A 21,007-nucleotide genomic window follows, 5' to 3' on the forward strand; every position below is an offset into this window, starting at 1 on the left:
TCAGCTTTCGCTTATAATCAGATAAGAGTGTATAGATCACGTTGGCCATGCTTCACTGTCAATTTTTCGTAAATTTGGAAAAATGTCGTCGAACGAAAAAGAGCGTCGTGAATTAATCCTGTGCACTCATTTCGAGAATCCGGAGTTGTCACATCGGGACATCGGTAAGATGCTGGGAATCGACCAATCCACGGTCAGCAGAGTACTAAAACGATACTTCGAGAACCTAACCATCGACCGGAAGGTGAAGAACGGCAAAAATGGATGCTCCGTCAGTGAAAAAGATCACAAGCGCGTAGTTAAGCAGTTTAGACGTGATCCGAGAAGTTCGGTCCGGGATGTCGCCAATAAGCTGAATTTGTCAAGTTCATTCGTCCAGCGGACCAAGCAGCGGGAGGGCCTGCGTACATACAAGGTTCAGAAGGCTCCTAACCGCGACGAAAGGCAAAACATGGTGGGGAAGACGCGAGCCCGGAAGCTGTACACCGAAATGCTGACGAAGCCGCATTGCCTGGTAATGGACGACGAAACCTACGTCAAAGCGGACTTTCGTCAGCTGCCGGACCTGTTGTTCTTCTCCGCAGAGGACAAATTCAGCGTTCCGGAGGAGATTCGCAAGCAGAAACTATCCAAGTTTGCCAAAAAGTACATGGTGTGGCAAGCGATCTGCTCTTGCGGAAAGCGGAGCGCCCCCTTCGTGATGACCGGCACGGTAAACGGGCAGGTTTACCTTAAGGAGTGCCTACGCGCCGGAGCTTCGCCCAATAGAGAAATATTGGGCGATTATGAAGCAGGCCCTCCGGAAGAACCCAAAAGTTGTCAAATCGGAGGCGGACTTCAAGAGAAAATGGATTTCTGTTCAAAAAAAAACTACAACCTGACGTTGTACAGAACCTTATGGACGGGGTAAAGAGGAAGGGGCGAGCATACGGGCTTGGGCTCGAAGTATGAATAAAAAGAAAATGCCAAAAGTTGTTTAATAGTTTTTATTTTACTGTCTAAAATTTTCAAAAGGATCGGTCTACTGGGCGAATTTCTATAGCGTTTTTTCCGTGATGCAATTTGATGTGACACACCCTTTATTTATTGAGGTTTGCGAGAATGGAAGGTGAACAACACAGCCATATCTCTGGAGATGTGTTGTTAACAACGATACTCTTTTTTAATTGAGTAATTTTAGCAATACAGATTCACTGCAAAGGATGAGTTACATATTATTTGATCAAAAACATTTGATTGAACGCATCTCCATTTGCGAATCACTACATTAACAAAACTAAAACACGTATCGTGTTTTGCTCCGAAAAAAGCATATACTGTGTCTGATTGGATTGGAAAGAATCTATATTACGAGCTTCTACTCTCCCAGATGGAATCCCCTATCTTACACCCCTGCTCGGAAAATGTTAATATCTCAATTGTTAGTTGGCTTAAGAAACTGTTGAAGTGCCTAAATCTCAGCTTCCAGTGCAGTTGGAGAGCTGTCCAAGGGCCTACATGGCACCTAAACACTTCTGAGGTGAGTTTAAGAACAATTATCTAAAAAAAAAAATCAACGAAGAATTATCCAATATAATGGGGGTCGAATTCCTCCAGGACAATGTCAAATCTAATGTCTGTTTGACAATTCGGCAAACATGTTTTGTAGTTTGGCTGGGACGCTACCCCCCATATTCACCAGATATTCCTTCCTTAGATTATCACTTGTTCAGTATCTTGTAAAAACTGTGGCTCACCAGACAGCATAAACATACAAAACGGTGCATATATAATTGAAGAAATTCATGTCTATAAAGATGATGCTTTTGATTTTTTCATAAAATCGGCACGAGTTTTCAGGGCAACCAAATATTTCCCACGATTAAGAAAGCTGTACAGAAAATATTGGTTAATGAAATCATCATTCACGATGATACTGCAGGTATTTAGTTCTGACTAGGTTCATTGTAGCCGCCATGCACTACCCAACCAAGTTTTGTGAGTGTTTAGAAGAGAAAATATTCTACATTAATACACTAATCTTGCATTTGAGTTTTCAATTCGCTTTGCGGGTGGATTGCTAGTCAAACTCATAGATGTTAGTCAGTGCCTGATTTCTGACGCCGTCCACTTAGCAGATCCGCAGTTTATCACAGCTATGATAAATCTTGCGAGTGAATTGAAAACTCAAAGACCTCAGCAAACTTGCATTGGCTTTTAATAAAAATGTGTGAGGATTAGATCCATGAGTAATATATTCATATAGACTACATCAGACAAAAAAAAAACTAAAAAGCTTCCCGAGCTCGGTAAAAAATAAAACAAATGAGAACAAACCATTTAATAGTAAAACTCACTCACTAAAAAATGGAGGGATGTCCACGTGGACAAGATGGGGAGGGGTATCAGGAATGTCCATGCTTGTCCACGGAGGGGGAGGGGGTGTCTAAAATCGTGCTTTTGTGGTATGTGGACAGTCCCTAATATCCTTTCTTCGTGTTTGAAACTCATTTTTAGGTTTTTCACGGTGTGCTAGCCAGACTATTCCGTGGATAATCAGGGTTCTACTGTATTATTAAGAAATGGCAAACAAGTTTTCAACTAGAAATACTATTAAAACTTAAATTCGTTTTTCTCAAAAACTTTTTTTAAATACTGAACGAATTGAATAATTTCCTACACTTTAGTCTTTAACCAAAATTTTGTAGGTAGTTTTTGAGATAGAAGTTGTTGGATTTTTTTTTTCAAAAGTAGTATAATCTTTTTCTGGAGATTTACTTGCACATACTTGCACAATTGCTAAAATAACCAATGTCTTTACACCCACAACGTATCACTGCAATCTGAGATGGTTCTGCATACTCGTCTTAGAAAGTCCTCCATTGAATTTTTTTCTTTCTTTATTATAGTGACTTTCAACACATTGCTGGTTTGTCACTTTTACTTCCATTTTTTGGAAGAATGTCGGGAGTGAGAATTGAACTCGTGATCTCTGCGTGAGAGGTATGGATGTTACCACTACGCCAGATCGCCTCCCTCCATTGAAAATGTGTACGTTACATCGAGGTAAAATGTACGTTATATCAAGTGACGTTATATCGAGGGTACGTTGTATCGAAGTTCCCCCGTATTGTTCATGAAGTTTGAAAAAAAAAATCAAATGAAAATATGAAGTTCGAATAATTTAGGGATTCTTCAATATGACTGCACACCAGCTGGTATTTTTGATCAAACGAAAGTTTTATCTAACGGATTGGAAATGTTTAATTTGCTCAACATGTTAACCCGTCTAGTTCTTCTCCAACACATCCAACCAACAGTCAGCTAATCAGGCCATCACGATCAACCCTGTGCGGTATGCTGTACCTAACGCGCTGGGGTACGCCTCGTAGTAACGGTAACGTGAAACCCTCAGTCATACGAAGCCACACACAAAAAAAAAACAGGCACCGAAACGAGACGCGAAGCGAGGAAAAAAAGCAAACTGTCGGAAGGCAAAACAAAACCAACATAAGCCAACATAGGCCGCTAGTAGGGCCCGCAATCCATGCTCCGCCTCGTGAACGATTAGTGCCACCGGTTCGGGCCGTCAGCACCAATCCGAGGGGATGGTGAAGTTATGAGTGATGAATATTCATAAACACGATGCTGACTGTAGCGCTCGCTCATAACCCATTGCCGGATGGGGGAGGTGCGGTAGCTGCGCAATATGGAAAACTTTACGGCCACCGTAATGGACATTAGCGCTGATAGCGTCCGCAGCTACCGGGCACCGATTGGGGCTGAGCTGAGTGAAACTATGAATTGGCAGTTACGCTGACTTCGTGATCATTTGCTTGATTTGCAGGGAGTCGATTTCCTTGAATGGAATTTGGATGCTTATAATGTTGTGAAAATGGAACTTTGTTTCGATGATTTTTGTCGATGCAACTTTGAAAGGCAAAATAACATGTTTTGTCGTTTTTCATGGATTATCCATATTCTGGTTCCCGGAATAAATCGCCACAGAAAACGACTGCAACAGAAACCACCGCTTATAAAATGTGTAGTAGGCTATAAATATTGTGGCGCGGTATTGTATTTCAAAACAAGAATTAACCGGGCAAACGTATCGCCCCAGGCAAACGTAACGCCCCGGGCAGACGTATACCGTCCGACGCTCGCTAGAGCTCGGTCGGACATTGCTAAAGGATCGTATCCTATGTTTCAAACTAACCGGGCAATCAGTGGATCCCAGGTTTGCGTGCGAGACACCGCCGCTTCCGACGGCGGGTCGGCGGTGGACTCGGATTGCGTCATCTTGGCGGCATGGGCCGCCTCGATTCCTTATCCTCGCCAAATGGGGACTTCGTCCCCATTACATTGTCCTCAGAATAAATTTCGAAAAACGAGAACAAGAGAATAAATTTATAATAGAAATGTGAGGCACATGATGTTTTTCCCGCGCCAAATATTTCTAGCCTACTACACTTTTTCTAAGCGGTTGTTTCTGTTGCAGTTGTTTACTGTGGCGATTTATTCCGGTCACCCCATATTCTATAATAATTCTAAATGAGCAAACTGGGTATACTCAAAACCAGCCATACTTGGAATTCTCATCAGAATAGAAAATTTTAAAATGTTATTTTTTATTCTAACTTTTAATCTAGAGATGCCTCGAATCCATTATGGCTGGTATTAACCCATTTTAGGCCAAGCGTTCGAAAAATCGAACAGCAACTTTGATAATTTTTCATGTCTTTGGACAGGAACCATATGGTAATGTTTTTGCACCAAAAGATATCTTAATTTATTAGCTACCACTTATATCGATTTCATTCAATTTTGAGTAACTTTATTGGATAATAAATTCGATTTAAAGCAAGTATGTTTGGAAGGTGTTTTCAATTTCAATTAAAAACCTCAATAAAATACAAAAATATGTGAAGTTTTCTACAGTATTGCTTTGATAAAAGAACATACATTGTAATATAGAGCGAAAATCATTCGATTGAGCCGCATACAAGAAAATAACAGCCGGGGTCATTGAGTGTTCGAAAAATCGAACGTTGGCCATAACGAACTTTTTTTTTCTGCTGAATCAACACCAACACATCTAACCTCCGCTGCGCATTTTGATTTGTTTACTTTAGAAGACGGAAGGTTTTTCATTTATTCTTGCATTTTCAGTTGTGAATGTTTGCAAATATCGGTTAATTTAGCAAATATTATTGAAAATCTGTATGTTTTTTTGTCCGTAACAATCTTAGGTGATGGCGGTCTACGGGTTTCTTTTGTGGGGGAGCTGGATGAAATGATCAGTTCGTGTAACAAGGATTCTAATAATATTGTTTGTGTGAATATTCTTCCGCCGGACCGAATAATAACCTCCCAACCCTCTAGGCCATTGTTTTTTAGCAGTACTCTGTTACTTTGAAGGTTTTGGAAAATGTTCAATTTTTTCAAGAAATGGATCATTGAAGAGACTATTTTTTAACCATTGACATTTCTCCACAGTTAACAATAAAAATAACAGCATATGATTTCGTTTGAAAGAAAAAGCCTGTCATTAATAAGTTAAAATTTTATGAAATAATCCACATCTCACTTTAGGTGGATTAATTTGGATTTATACTTAGAGACCTCCATTATCCTGTTCTTGTTCTTCCAGGAATCCAAAATTGATGCATTTATACCGTATATTTGCTAATTGAAGTGACTTTTAGTTCGCAGTATGTTTGTACTTGCAAAAAAAGTGCGGGTTTCGGTCAATGTTCGATTTTTCGAACAGTTATTTCCCGGAAAATGGAAGATGGGAAAAAAATAATTCTTGAACATTGGAGTTCCTTTAGCGTTAATAATCGAAAATACAACAATGGCTTTCGTCTAAAAAATAATTTATACAGCTTGGTCGTTAATGGGTTAATAAAACAAAAAATTAATATATATTATGGTAGAAAATCTTTTCTCATAAGCACATGACCATAGAACTTTGCGAATGTTTCACACAGTCTTAGTTTCTTCTCCCTTGCTGGATATATCAAAGGTCTCCGTGATTCACATCCATCATCGCAGACTTACAATGAAAACTCATCACACATTGATGATTCTTCTTGAGATTCACTGCTTCCACCCTTGAATTCCTTAATGGGCCTGGCCGGGTAAGGGAGTAAAAAGTGCCCCCAAACCAAATCACTAGCTCTATGGCAAATATTGTATAGGATGGTAAATAAGAAATTTTGACGATTTATTTGAACCCCTATGTGGTTTAACATAGAATCTATAGTGAAAAACGTACTTTTTCGTTCATTTCACGCCATCCTCAAAAGTTTTATATATTTTCTGGCATTTTGAAATTTTGAAAAAATATAACTATGAGACCCTGTGTCTTTTTTTCCACATGTGGCGTAATTTTTCCTGAATCTTTAAGAGCAATGCGAGACACAAAAATAATTTTCTTCATCGTCTGCATTATCATTTTTTTTCTTAAAATCGATTATTTTATTGTATTCGTCAGAGATGCCAACCTTCCTGATTTTTCAGGATTTCCCAGACTTTTTGGTACGCTCCCTGATAACCTGACAAACACTCAATTTTCCCTGATTTTTATAAAATGATCCTGATTTTTCCTGATTTCCTACTTTTTGCTAAAGCAAAAAAAATACTGGGAGTTTTGCTGGTTGTTTATGAGATCTGAGGTGAGGTGAGGTGCACCCGTGGCCGAGTGGTTAGCGTCTCACATTATCATGCTGGGTGTTCGGGTTCGATTCCCGTTCTGGCCGGGGGATTTTTTCGTCAAAGAAGTTTCCTTCGCCTTGCACTGTGATCACGCGTATTCTAGAGCTTGCCCCTCGGAATACATTCAAGGCGTGTTATTTGGCTTAGAAAATCTCAACTAAGTATTAATAAATGACGCTAGTTAATGCATACGTTGAGACAGCAAAAGTTCCACAGGGAACGTTAAGAAGAAGTTATGAGAACTGTTATAATAGTCTACATTAAAAAGCTTTCCGGTCCGCGCTTATATAATGCTTACTCTTTCTTTCGATTATACTCTATCTGTTCGTATTTTCGAAGGTACAGTGCTGACATTTTTTAAATTTTGAAGTTAACGCGAAAGAAATATAATCTATAAGAATCATGTGCCCGATAGTTCTCGCAATTCAGTCTCAATAAAACGAAGATTAGAATCAGAATAGGAACGGAAACGATGAAAGGAATATTAGCGACCAAAAACTATGTACAGTAAAATAAAAACGATACAGTTTTCATTACATTTTCGCAGCAAATAACATCCAAGTATAACATCTTTTTTTTATTAAAATGTAATTATTATTAAAAAGTGTTTTATTTCTTGAAGAATATATTAAAATGTTTGTAAAGCAAAAAATTGCAAGAATGATCCGTGAGACACGACAAATGTATTAGCAGGTTCACTACATATGTTTAAAATCTCCATTCATGTGCATCAGTTGAAACATGGTTACGTAAATCGTTACGACTTGTGCGTTTCATCTATGCGTCCATTTTTTTAAAGCAAATCGTGGCGGGTGATGAAAACGGGTCATTTGAAACAATCCGACTGACCCGGTCTTCACCTTAAAAAATTATAGGAGGTTGTGTTCAAGATACAACCGCATTGTTAACGTAGAACTACGCTGTTATTGTATATTTAGTATTGCCTTAAATGAATCGCACCTCTAGGCATCGTTCGTACAACGTAAACCAAGCGCCAAACAAGCGTTCGCACTAGCATGCATACAGAGCCATACATTGGTGGCTTCAAACTACTAGGAATATAAAACACTTCTCATCATTTTGCGCTATTCTCAAAAGAAACGCTTCTGTTAATATTACTGGCCTCGAAAAAAAGTTGTATTTCTTTCTCATGCTCGAGAGAAGCGCAGCTATCACCCTTAGTGGAGGAAGTTTTGCTACTGGCAAGCGAAACCACATACAAAATTCCAGAACGACATTTATTTTCTCGGTGACTAAACAAGCGAAATAAACTCTTTTTGTTAATAACAACCTCTAAAACAGTAGTAATGCTTCATAGCGCTAATGCAATCCTAGCTGAAGGCAGTTTTGCAACTGGCACGCGAACCCAAATAACTTATAACATTCCAGTAAGACATTCAAGATGCTTGGTATTCCCCAAATATTTTTTTGACGCACAACCTTATGATGACGGAAAATAAACAATGTTAACTGCTTGGAAACAGACTGAATTATGCCACACAGCTTGTACTCTACTGTAACACCCATCGATGCGAATTCGCTGATGAGTTTGTCAAGAGCGACCGCCTTCACCACCAGCGGGGGGAGCTTGATTTTGGTTGCTGCCTGGGTAACGGCGTTTACATTTTCGACCGACGCGCCGAAATCGCCTACTTCGCTGTTGTGCGATGCGGTGTCACGCTTATCACTGCACCAACATCGCGTGCATCATTGGATGACGCTTGCCTCGAAATATTATTGCCCCTGGCAATGCGTTCGTTTTTGCAGGGCTCGAGCCTGCCTTCCCCTTCTTCTTGCTCATCATACACTACGCGAAGCGTCCAATTTATGACGCGGAAAGAAAAACAAACGATACGAATAACGCGAAAAACGAACAGAAAAACCAAACGACGATATCCAAGTTGGATTACCACGGGTGGGGTCCAATCTTAGATCGAAGCGCAGCGAAAGCAAAGTGAACTGGATTGCTCAACAGTCCGATGCCGAATGAAAGTTTGCCTCAGCGAGATCCACTGTTTATACTCCAGGCAAGTATTCCCCTTCATTCTTCTTCTTTTCCTTTGTTCACGGAGACTTTAAATCCTACGATTTCCCCTCCGTTGGTCGTCGATAAGTTGCTCGTTATTGATAGCTCTGTTCGGGAAAGTACACAAATGGACAGAACAAATGTATGGGAAAATGGAAACGCCTCAAGTTTTCATGAATTTTAACCATTTACAAACCAGGGGATTCTAATGTATAGCATATTAAACAAATCTTACGGAATTTCCGATTCGTTTAGTATGTGAATCGCCAAAATCCGTTCGCGGCAAAAATAGTTATTAACGTTAACTTTATTTCATAAAAACGTGACCTGTTTTCTGATTTGGCACCCTTAATGAAAGACGTAGTTCTACGTCAAAAAAATTATGATCTGATTCAGGTGGTATCGGAGAGGAATTCTGTATTGTGAGCTTCTACCAAGCAACCAGTCGATACATTCCCACAAATACTGCTCGCAACAGGACAAATTAGCTTCCATAATTAGTTGATGTTTAGAATTATTAGGCTACCTGAAAGATTTCAGAACTTCCTGAATTGATTGCAAAACAACACTGTGCATATAAAATAAAAAAAAATAATACTTTTGTTTTCTCAAAAATGGGTACGAACTTTCCGGACAACCCAATATGAGCTATCCTGGTTTTCTCTGATTTTTTTTTCATTCTCCCTGATATTTCAAAAAAATAGTTGGCAACTCTGGTTTTCGTGGTTTTAAATTGTAAGATTAAAATTAACAAAAAATTAAAACAATTCGGATTTCGGATAAGTGTTCTTCTCATTAATCCGAATGATCTTTCCACAAGGACTTTATTTTTTTCTCACAGAGCTCTATCGGACTGCTGACTCCTATCAATTTAGTAAACCATCTAAATCCAATGTAAAGATAATCTCATGTATTCTAAGATACGAGAAAAAAAATTGTACAGCGCAATACTCTAAATATACCGAAAAAATTTAGACATATGGAAAACAAAATTTAAAAAATATTAGAGCAGTAATGGGTCTCTAAATTCAAAATAAAATAAAAATGCCCAAAGGCCAAAAAACAATATATTTTTCGCGCAATCCTCTTAAAAATTCAAGAAAAAAATACGTTACATGCGGAAAAAAAACAACACATACGAACGCATTTAAATAAAAATTAGAGTAAAATTGGGTCTCAGAGCAATATTTTTTCTCAAAATTTCAAATTGCCTAAAAATATGTATATATTTTATGTACCGCGAAAAACACTCTAAAAATTATGAAAAAAAATCACACATACCTAAAATAGACGTAGGAACAAATTTGAATACAAACTAGAGTAGTACTGAATATCAAAACAAAAAAAAATAAAATTTTATTTAAAATAAAAACAAAACTTAATTTGAAAATTATTTAAGTGTTTGATTTTCTGATGAAAGAATTGTTTGAAAATTTTGATCGATACACCTAAGTAAGATGTGCTTTAAGTATTTTTTTCTTCATATTTTGGCCTCAAAGCTATTGAGAATGGCGTGAAAAAAACCAAAAGGTGCATTTTTCACCGTAAATTCTATGGTATACAATATAAGGACTCAAATATATGGGACTACTGCCAAAATGTTTTATTTTGTACCCTATACAATATTTTCCATACAGCTGGTGATTTGGTTTGGGGGACTTTTTACTCCCTTACAAAGCCATACTCTTCGGAAATATAAAAAAAAAATTTGTACCACGCAACACTGGAAAAAATCTGAAAAATATCACACATATCTAGATAAGCCTTAGAAACACATTTAAATATGAATTAGAGTAGTACTGAATCTCTAAACCCCAAAAAAAACTCAAAATTTGTTTTTTTTTTAGTACTAAAATTTTCGATGATTTTTTTTTATATTTTTTCTTAATACACCGCAGTAAGATGCACATTCAGTATTTTTTTCAAATGTTTATATCGAAGCATTTGAGAATGGCGTGAAATAAACGAAACAGTATGTTTTTCACTATAGATCCTATGTTAAACCACATAGGGGTTCAAATAAACCGTCAAAAATTGTTTATTCAATATCCTATACAATATTTGCCAAACATCTAGTGATTTGGTTTGGGGGTACTTTTTACTCCCTTACCCGGCCAGTAGAGGCGTGCGATTTGACACAGGAGCCGTGCCGTGCCAAACAAAAATCACACAGAAATGGCGTGCCATTTTTGCTGTTTTGGGAAGCTTATATCCTCAGAAATGTTGTCCTGAAAGAATTGTTCGATATTTGATTTCGTTGGAAAATTACAGCCGAATGTATAAAAAAAAGTTGCTATATACAGTAAAATAAGTTGAACTATAAAAATACAATAGGTATACGAACAGATTTAAGAATTGAGTGTGTTCTCAACATTGTAACAATTCTCTTATATCTCATACTCTTCCTCAAAAAATATGTCACCCTTCTAAACTCGAGTCCACCGCGAGTAATCGGTTTTCCACCTTAACAGTTCGGCTGAAAAGTTTATAAGATAACACAGTAAAATTATTTTTTTGCATATTTCAATTTTATTATTCATCATAATTGCATTCGAGGGCGATACAGCGTTTATAGCGATATCAGTTTCGGTAATCACTTCATCATCGGTCTTGAATTTCTTGCCAGCGAGTATTCTCTTCAGGTCTGCGAACAGCAAATAGTCGCTGTTAATGAATTGCACACGAAATACGCATTTTTTCACAATAGCAAAAGTTGCTTCACTCTCAATGCTGTAACTCACGAACCAATCGTCCGATTGCTGTCAAATTTTGACGCGTATCCATTGAAAGATGATGCTTTGTGATAGTCAAGTATTTTTTTGCAAGAGGCGCCATCTAGACGTCAACCTTATGATCTTTTCAGCCGAACTGTTACTAACCATAGAGTAAGGAAAATTGTTAATATGTAGTTTTATAATAACTCCGTCATTGTTGAAATTCGACCATATACGCAAAAGGATTTTTTCAATAACATGCGGGTGTAGGCTGATAAATGATGCACATACACGCTTGTAGAAAACGAACAAAAACCAATAGCAATATTGGGTAAAAAAATCAAATCTTAACCTTCAAAACATGTATTACTTTTCGACATAGTCACCCTTTAAGCATTACACATTTCTCCCAACGTGTAACAAGTTTTTTCATACCGTCACTGATAAATTCATCCGATTTTCTGGAATCCAGGACGGCATAGCGTCATTGTCAGAGCTGTAATGATTATCCTTAAGGTCTTTCTTTCTAGTAGAGGAAGAAATCGCAAGACACAAGATCGGGAGAATACGGGGAATTGGTGGAATTAATTCAAATTTCAGGTTTCTCAGAATCTCAGTTGCACGCGAAGTGTGTGAACGAGTGTTGTCGTGTTGCAATATTATTGGCGCCAGGTTACCTCTATCAAGACAAACTCGACGTTGGAGGTGTTCCAGTGTCTGTATATACTGTATATTCGACGACTTTCACTTGATACTCATATTGATGGGGTTTAAAAAAAAGTATATTTATGGCGCCATTTTGTGGTGGTGGTCATTTTGAATTTGCATTTATCATAAATAACTGCTAGTCAAGCCCTTTCATTTGATACTCATATTGATGGGGTTTTGAAAAAACATATGGCGCCATTTTGTGTCGACGTCCATTTTTTTCAGAAATAACTGTGTTCTACTAGTCAAGCCCTTTCATTTGACACCCATATTGAGGGGCTTTAGAAAAAAATATATATGGTGCCATTTTGGATTTGCATTTTTCAAAAATAACTGTGTTCTACTGGTCAAGCCCTTTCATTTGACACCCATATTGATGGGATTTTGAGAAAATATGCAGTCCGCCGTTTTTTGGGTTCTCAATACAATGGAATACGCATTATAATCATAGCAGAGATAAAGTTGTGTTGACAAGAAGAGGGTAAAATTTCTATTATTAGGTTCGTCGCCTAGAGCTATTCGGATATTTTTCTTGTGGGGCCCAAATAGTCTGTCGGTACGCTAGTGATCAGAGAAATAAACGGGAAACAATAGTTATTTTTACTTGTACCCAAAACTACACAAGTATTAAGTTTACCCAAAATTATTCATATTTGATACCCAAAATGGATTTTTCAAAACTAGCTTTTTTGTAATGAATTCAAGCCTACATCATCTCATTGGCATAACCAGGATAGGTTCCGAACCAGGGTTTCGAGTGAAGTGACCACTATATGACTAGAACCGAATCCCATCATGTGACATATCGAACTTCGTGGTTCATCAAAACGAGCTCATTTGTGACCATGTTGAGGGTTCTAGCCACATAAGGAAAAGCCGGACGGTCTCCGGATGATGTTTGGATCGAGTTATGGGAAAGGCACGACTACACCTTCGAGTGGATTGAATCATGTTTTTGTATCATCAAACCCTTGAACTATCATTTAAATGACTGTAAGTTAAGAAATCGGTTGATTACTATACATTTTTGTGCATATCACCAAGGAAAATCAGGAAAAAATAGATTGATCAATTTCACCCCGAAAATATGGTTTGAAATTTTTTGCTGATTTTTTTTTGAAACGAACGTTTAAGGAATTTTTCAACGAGAATTTTCAAAACGTTTTGTAAAGCCTGTCTACGTCAAATTTCGGACACTTTTCTTTCAGTGTAGTTTATGAAATATTTCACTAATCAATGAAATATTTCACTTACATGACAGTTGAAACCCTCCTCTTTTTTTCGATGTTCAACATGTTTTTTTCCCCTCCACTCACCCCCATCTCGAAGAAACTCTTATTCGAGAATCCTAGAGTTGGGCACCAATTATTTTTTGCTGAAAAAAAAACATTTTTTTTAAGACAATTTACAATTTCACAGGACAAAATAAGATATTTAGGAACGAGGTGAGCGGACAATAACATGTAAAGCAAAGATGTATGGATCCCAGTGAAAATAGTATTTCTTTTAAGGGATCCAATGTAATATAAGAATTCAACATAGTAAAAAAGATAAATAGAAACAACAAAAATTTGAATATAAAACATAGATTGTACAAGATTATAAGAAAAACTGGCAAGTATACAAACATAAGAAAGCCAAACACTGAGGTGGATTATTGTGGTTGACCGAAATCTATACTAGGAAAACTCTTATGATCGATTTTAGGTATAGCTTCAATTTATTTTTAAAAAGATCTGAACGTGTTATTGCTCGGATTTCCGGTGGCAAAGCATTGAAACGGGACGGTCCATAAAACAAAATGCGCTGTTGACCAACATTGGTTGTTGCCCGACTTCGCATTAAATTTTGGGCTTGTCGTGTGGAGTGTTGGTGATTTGCTGTAGGTATTGTCAGGTTGTGATGGATATTATTGTCATTTATAACGCTGTGAATAAATTTTACAGTCTGTAATTCGCGCAGTCCAATAAGAGGCAGTATACTATGAGAATCGTCAGAGTACAAGTCCGAAGTAGGATGAAGAATTGGTAGTCTGTATATGATTTTCAAACATCTATTCTGCAACACTTGTAATTTTTTTAGTTTTGTTTTACATGCATGCCCCCATACTATTATTCCATATTGCAATTGTGAGTGTATACATGCAAAGTAGAAATTGATTAACGCTTTCTTGGCCAAAAAATGGGATACTCTCTTTAATAAACCACAGAGTGAAGAAATCTTTCTCTCCAAAGAATTTACTTGTTGTGTCCATGATAAGGTCGTGTCTAGCTGAATTCCAATATATTTGAAGTGGTTAACCTTGTCAATTGAAATATCCCCGACCTTTGGGTCGGGACAAACGATGATTTTTTTTCCTAGGTGAGTGGAAGAACATATATTTTGTTTTTGACAGATTAAGTAACAAAAGATTGTCTTGAAAATAAGTAAGAAAAACATTTAGATCATTTTCAATATTTGAGACGACGGTTTTTGATTCAGAACAAGGATAAAATAATGCAGTGTCGTCAGCAAATAGTCTAGCTGTTCCTATCAACGGAAGGTTACCTATATCATTAATGTACATAATCTGCTGTTTCTGCTGTTTTCTTATATTTTTCGATATTACTACCCTGGGGTACTCCTGTATTTATCGGACGCAAGATACTTCTGGCATTATTCAATGCAACATATTGGTATCTATCGGTGAGATAATTTTGCACGAGGTCGTTGGCTATTCCTCGAATACCATAGATATTCAATTTTTTTAGTAATACATTATGATCGATTGTATCGAAGGCCTTTTTTAAGTCAAGAAATAGTGCTCCAACTACCTTTTTGTGACCGATTCCATCTATCAGCTCATCCACAAGCTCAGTGATGGCAGTTACAGTGCTGCTGCCACGCCGAAATCCGTACTGTAGCTGGTAGAAGACGTTATTTTTATTCAAAAAATCAAGAAATCTGACAATAATGAGCTTTTCAAATATTTTATTAAACACTGATAGGGTTGATATCGGTCGATAGTTGCTAGGATTCGTACAATCGCCGGATTTAAAAATTGGCACGACTCTAGCAATTTTTAGACAATTTGGGTATCTTCCTGTAGACAGCAATATGTTGAACATTTCCGAGCAAATTCTAGAAAAGGCAACTGCGTTCGTTTTTATTACATTCACTGGGATATTATCAGATCCGCAACCTTTTTTGCTGTTCAGATCTTGTATGATCGTTAGCACCTCAGCTGGATTTGACGGATATAAAAAAATTGAGTTTGGGACATAACGAGTGTACATCGATGGATTACCATTATTACGCTTAGGAATTTCACGAGATAGTTGAGTTCCGATGCTTGAAAAATATTCGTTAAAAACTTCACACACTTCTTCGTCCTTTGTATACTCAATACCATCATTAATAAGATTAATTTGTGTTCTTCTTCTTCAGTTTGGTAAAATGGCGTCGAATCAAGTGGAAGTACGCAAACGCATTTTGCGCGAACGGCAGCAAAATCCAACACTGTCGGTACGCGACCTCGCCAAAAAGCTAAAACTGCCGAAGAGTACCGTGTTTAGTGTGTGCAAATCGTTTGACCAGCGCTTAACCGTGGATCGGAAGGTTGGAAGCGTAACAAATCGAAAAGTATGCTCCTGACAGATGAACCGAAAGATGGTCGCAATTATTGAGAAACATCCCAAACTTTCAGTTAGTGGCTCGAAAGGTTTTAAAATCAAAATCTTTTGTACAAAAGTGAAGCAGAGGCATGGACTGAAGGGGTACAAAATGAAAAAGGTGCCCAATCGTGATGATAAGCAAAATTTCACTGCAAAAAGCCGTGCTAAGGTGCTCTATACCCAGTTTTTGCAAAAATGTTCATGCACCATAATGGACGATGAAACTTATGTTCTCGAAGACTTCAAACAGCTTCCGGGTCTCGCTTTTAATACTGCATTGCGAGTAGCCGAGTGTTTCCGGACCAAGAAGCAGTCTAAATTCCCCGAAAAGTACATGGTTTGCAGGCCATATGCAGCCAAAAATCAAAATATTTCGTCTCTACCGGCACTATCAACAAAGATGTCTACGAGAAGGAATGTCTCCAGAAGCGGTTGCTACCATTCATAAGAAGCCACGACTCTCCAGCGTTGGTTTGGCCAAATTTGGCCTCTTGTCACTATGCAAAATCCATCCTGGAATGGTATAATGCACATGAGGTCAAATATGTGCCATAAACAGCCAATCCACCGATTTGCCCAGAACTTCGCCCAGTGGAAAAGTACTGGGCTCTAATTAAACGAAAACTATTCGAAACTAAGAAGAAAGCGAATGGCATTAATGATTGCAAGAGAAGATGGAAAAGCGCCGCCGCCAGTATATCTGAGGATACTGTACGGAACCTAATGGCAGGTGTTCCCAAAAAGTTTGTAATTTTTACAGACAACGTAATTAACATCGAAATAAGCTTTCCTTGTTTTAGATATAAGTCTATTTCACTGAAATAAACAATCGGTTTTGTTGTATTACGTGATTTTTTGTTTTACTGGCATCATCTTGGTGTCCGAAATTTAACACAGGCTTTAACTTCAGCATCAGTACCAGTTCTAATAATAATTTTAACAAAAAAAAATTAGGAAATATTCACATTGTTTATTTTTCAGTGACCAATTTGCCTTCGGTTTACGGTACATGTGCCGTGTCGTTGTGTTTGTCTCACTACAACGTTTTGGTCGAGTGAACATTGATGCTTCGTAATCCGCACCTTTCATTAAAACTAAAACATAAACTTTGTCCAAAATTCATTTAAAAAAAAACATTTATTTTCAATCATTTTTTAGGCTTCGAGAACAAAGAGATCATTTATATCATTTTTGGAAAGCTGGAATTCTTTCAAACAGCATTTCAAAAATACAAAGCAAATTGTTTACAAAATGTTTTTCATGCTTTTTAAGATGGTAAGATCAGAGAGACCTACTCAAATAGAAAGGTATATCTTTCTCAATTATGATTTTTTTTTTCCATAAAACACACTAAAAAATATCTTTAGCCCCATCACAACTAAAGCCATTCAAATATAGAATAGTCACCTAAAAACAGAATGTACGCTTATGATACGATATGCTTACTAATTTGCTTTTTCAAGAAGGCATCTCAAAAACCGTAAAAACATTGTTCTAAAAGATTCGACTGGAATATTTCAAATCCAGTAAGACATTTTCCACGGAATCGCTTTGATCGATCTAACGCAGTGATTTTTCCACCGGTGGGTAATTCCCCCCTAGTGGGGAATTTGGTCATTAAAAGGGGGGAATTGTGCAAGGGAATATTGCACATTTACTTCGCTTGGAAGATGACAATGACATTATTGGATATACTAAAATTTGCGATCCTCGGCAAACATTTCCAAACCTGAAATGTAATGTTGAATTGAACAACTTCGCAATGTTTGAAAGACTTTCGTCAGTGAATGGTGATGGAACAGACGACTAAACAGTACAGAAGACCATAAAAAGAAAATTGTATACCATTTGTCGAGAGTTTTTACAACAAGTTAAACTTGAAACATTTTTTTTTCCAAAGTACAAATTTGGGCATGGTTTGAAATGCCTTCCGACTGGCTGTGACGAAAGATTCGGATCAATTTCAGAACAAAATCATCGATCTACGAATAATCGATTCTTATCCTGATATGTGGAATAAGCGTTGCGAGTGTTGTTGTCCGTTGCGTAGAATTTATGTGAATCTGGATTTCCTACAATGCTGCTGATGGGAACAAAGCACCGTAACAGAGTGGATATCGAAGACAAGAGGGTGTGCTCATCGACAAAGTTCTCAAGAATTACGATTTTTTTGGAGATCGTTCAGGCGTGCCACTCGGACTTGCCAAACTTAATATACTTTTTTTTTTGTAATCAGATACAAGTATAAAATCAATTTTTTTTTTTTAACTGTATTATAGTGACTTTCAACTCATTTGGCTGGTTCGTCACTTTTACTTCCATTTTTGGAAGAATGTCGGGAGTGAGAATTGAACTGACCTTTAGCGTGAGAGGCATGGATGTTACCACTACGCCAGATCGCCTCCACAGTATAAAATCAAGTTTGTTGCGAATATAACTTGAAAACCGTTCGTATTCTTACATTACCTTACTGTTATGCTACAGACTTTCTTACAAAATAATGATAGGGGTGAAGCAATGGGATTAATTCTCGTAAAGGGGAGAATTGAGCAAACAAGGTTGAAAATCCCTGATCTAACGGTTCAAAAGCTACATTTTTGACGTAGGACTACGTCTTCCATTTCTGTAACGGGGTGTAAGTTCGAAGTTTCGAAAACAAGAGAGTGACGCTGGACTACAAGGTTTTGAACGTTAATACCTCTTTGCCGGTTAAACGAAGTGGTATGATAATCATGTCATTCGGAAGACAAAATGTCCACGAGTTATATGATTGTTAGTTATTGACCCGAGCACTTGTTTCAATAGTTTTAAAATTGCTTAGAAAACAGGATATTGAAACCGTATATAAACTCGCATACAATCAGAAATTCCATTCAGTTGATGCGGCGATGTGAGATGAGGACGGTCGCACTCAGACGCCTATGCATTATGGTCTTCTTTTCCAATTTCATTCCTCTTCTGCAGTTGAACCGAACGGATAGGTATAAAACATGACGCTTCCTTTTGCTTTCGTTCCAACTTCAAGATGTAGAACCCTGGTTTGATCACTTGAAATGTAGTATTATGTTATAATGTAAACAAAATTAAGAAATAAAAAGAATTTAAGTAAAAAAAGTCACAGGAGGGTTGTGTCCAACACACGACCGCATAGTTGACGTAGGATTCCGTTAGGCAATCTGCTGCACGCTGATTTTGGATATTTTTTGAAGAATTACATTGTTAAACTCTTCGATAATGATTTGGGTCCGTTTTGTCTGGTTGTTAGGTATTGTTTGTTCACTCCACCAGTGTCCATAACCGAGTGATAATGATAGAAGGATGGTGATTAGTCATTAGATGGTGCGTATCACGTACCAAAGCCGCCCTCTGTGGTCCTGGACGAGATGGCGCCTGTGTTATATATGTATTAAATAAAGAAAAAAAGCTCATCAAAGCAATATAAGATAATTATCATTATCTAACCCAATTTTTCTCACCAGAAAAAAGTGTTACTTAAGTATAGAGAAAATATATTTGAAATGGGAAAGTAATTTCATTCATAATTTTTGATTTTCTGAGTGTTTATTCATCCCATCTCCTTTTCGCTTTAAATCCAACGGAACACGATGCTACATGCCTCAATGCGAATTTCAATTGGGCTAACAGCACCCAATACGATATGTAGAGCATATGTGAAATCACTTTTTCGAATATTCCTTCATTTTTCCAATTTTGCTCGTCGCATGAGCTTTCCTTGGGAGAAAAAAAATCGTTTCATATTTCAAGTCATTTTAAAACAATAGCTACCATACACAATTTTACACTTACAGTTGTGCTAAAAGTTTTACGAAGCAACCAAAATAAAAGTGCCAAATTTAAATTTTATTTATATTCTATTAAGCATAAGTTCTATTCAGTTCATTTTTTTTTTTTTTTTTTTTTTTATTAAATCGTTTATTTTTACAGGCTCAGTTACATAAGTTTAAAGGAGCCAAACTCCTATTTGTATAGTTACAAGTATATATAAACATTTTTTATTAATTCTAATGTTAATGAAGTAGAGAACCGATTACTCGCGGCTTGCTCGAGTTTAGAAGGGTGACATTTTGTTTCAGGAAAAGGATGGGATATAAGGATATGTTGACAATGTTCACACTCACATTCGCACTCACATTCATCATACTCAATTCTTAAGCCTATCTTATATCTAACATGTATTTACATTTCACCTTATTCTATTGTTAGTAAGAAGGGATTTCTTCTTCTTTCTTTGTTTTTAAGAGGCTTTAAACTTTGCAGTTCATTCGCCTCTAAAGAAGGGATTTGATTTCTCGCGAAGGGAAAGGAAAAGGAGAATATAAGGATATAAGGACAATCACACACGAAGATTGATAGCTTTTAGGAAGACATATATTTGGGACATGTAATCAAGGTCTAAACCAGCTAACACATCTCTCACCGGCACATTGGGCTGCCTTCCTCTAGCCCGAAGAGAGTTTTCTAAATTCGATCTGGCAACAAGATACTCCTCGCACGACCAAACAACGTGTTCGATGTCGTGGTAACCTTGGCCACAAGCACAGATATTGCCATCGGCAAGATTAAAACGAAAGAGTAGCGCGTCTAACGAACAGTGATTGGACATGAGTCGAGAGAAGGTGCGAATAAAGTCCCGACTTAAGTCCAGACTTTTGAACCATGGTTTGAGGCTAACCTTAGGGATAATCGAGTGAAACCACCGGCCCAATTCATCTTCGTTCCATTTACGTTGCCAGTTAGCGATGGTATTTTTACGGACTAAAGAATAAAATTCATTGAAAGCGATTTGACGCTGATAAATATCGCCTTCAATTGCACCTACCTTTGCCAATGAGTCAGCCCTCTCGTTACCCGGAATTGAGCAATGTGAAGGGACCCAGACAAAGGTAATGACATAACAGCGTCTGGATAAAGCACTCAAAATTTCTCGTATTCTCTCAAGGAAGTACGGCGAGTGCTTTTCCGGCCTCACTGAACGGATAGCTTCGACAGAGCTAAGACTATCCGTTACTATTCAGTTCATTGAAACATCATTCTTCAATCGAAAGATTCTTATTGGAACGAAAAAACACTTGTTCATCGCTCCCAACTTATTCGCCAGCACGTATGCAATCAGCAATGCCCACGCTAGTTACAATGAGCACTATCCATTTGTACGCGTCGTTAGTTAAACTATCGAGGGTTTTTACATG

Source organism: Toxorhynchites rutilus, chromosome 3 (assembly GCF_029784135.1).
Source record: "Toxorhynchites rutilus septentrionalis strain SRP chromosome 3, ASM2978413v1, whole genome shotgun sequence".
NCBI classification, from domain to species: Eukaryota; Metazoa; Arthropoda; class Insecta; order Diptera; family Culicidae; genus Toxorhynchites; species Toxorhynchites rutilus.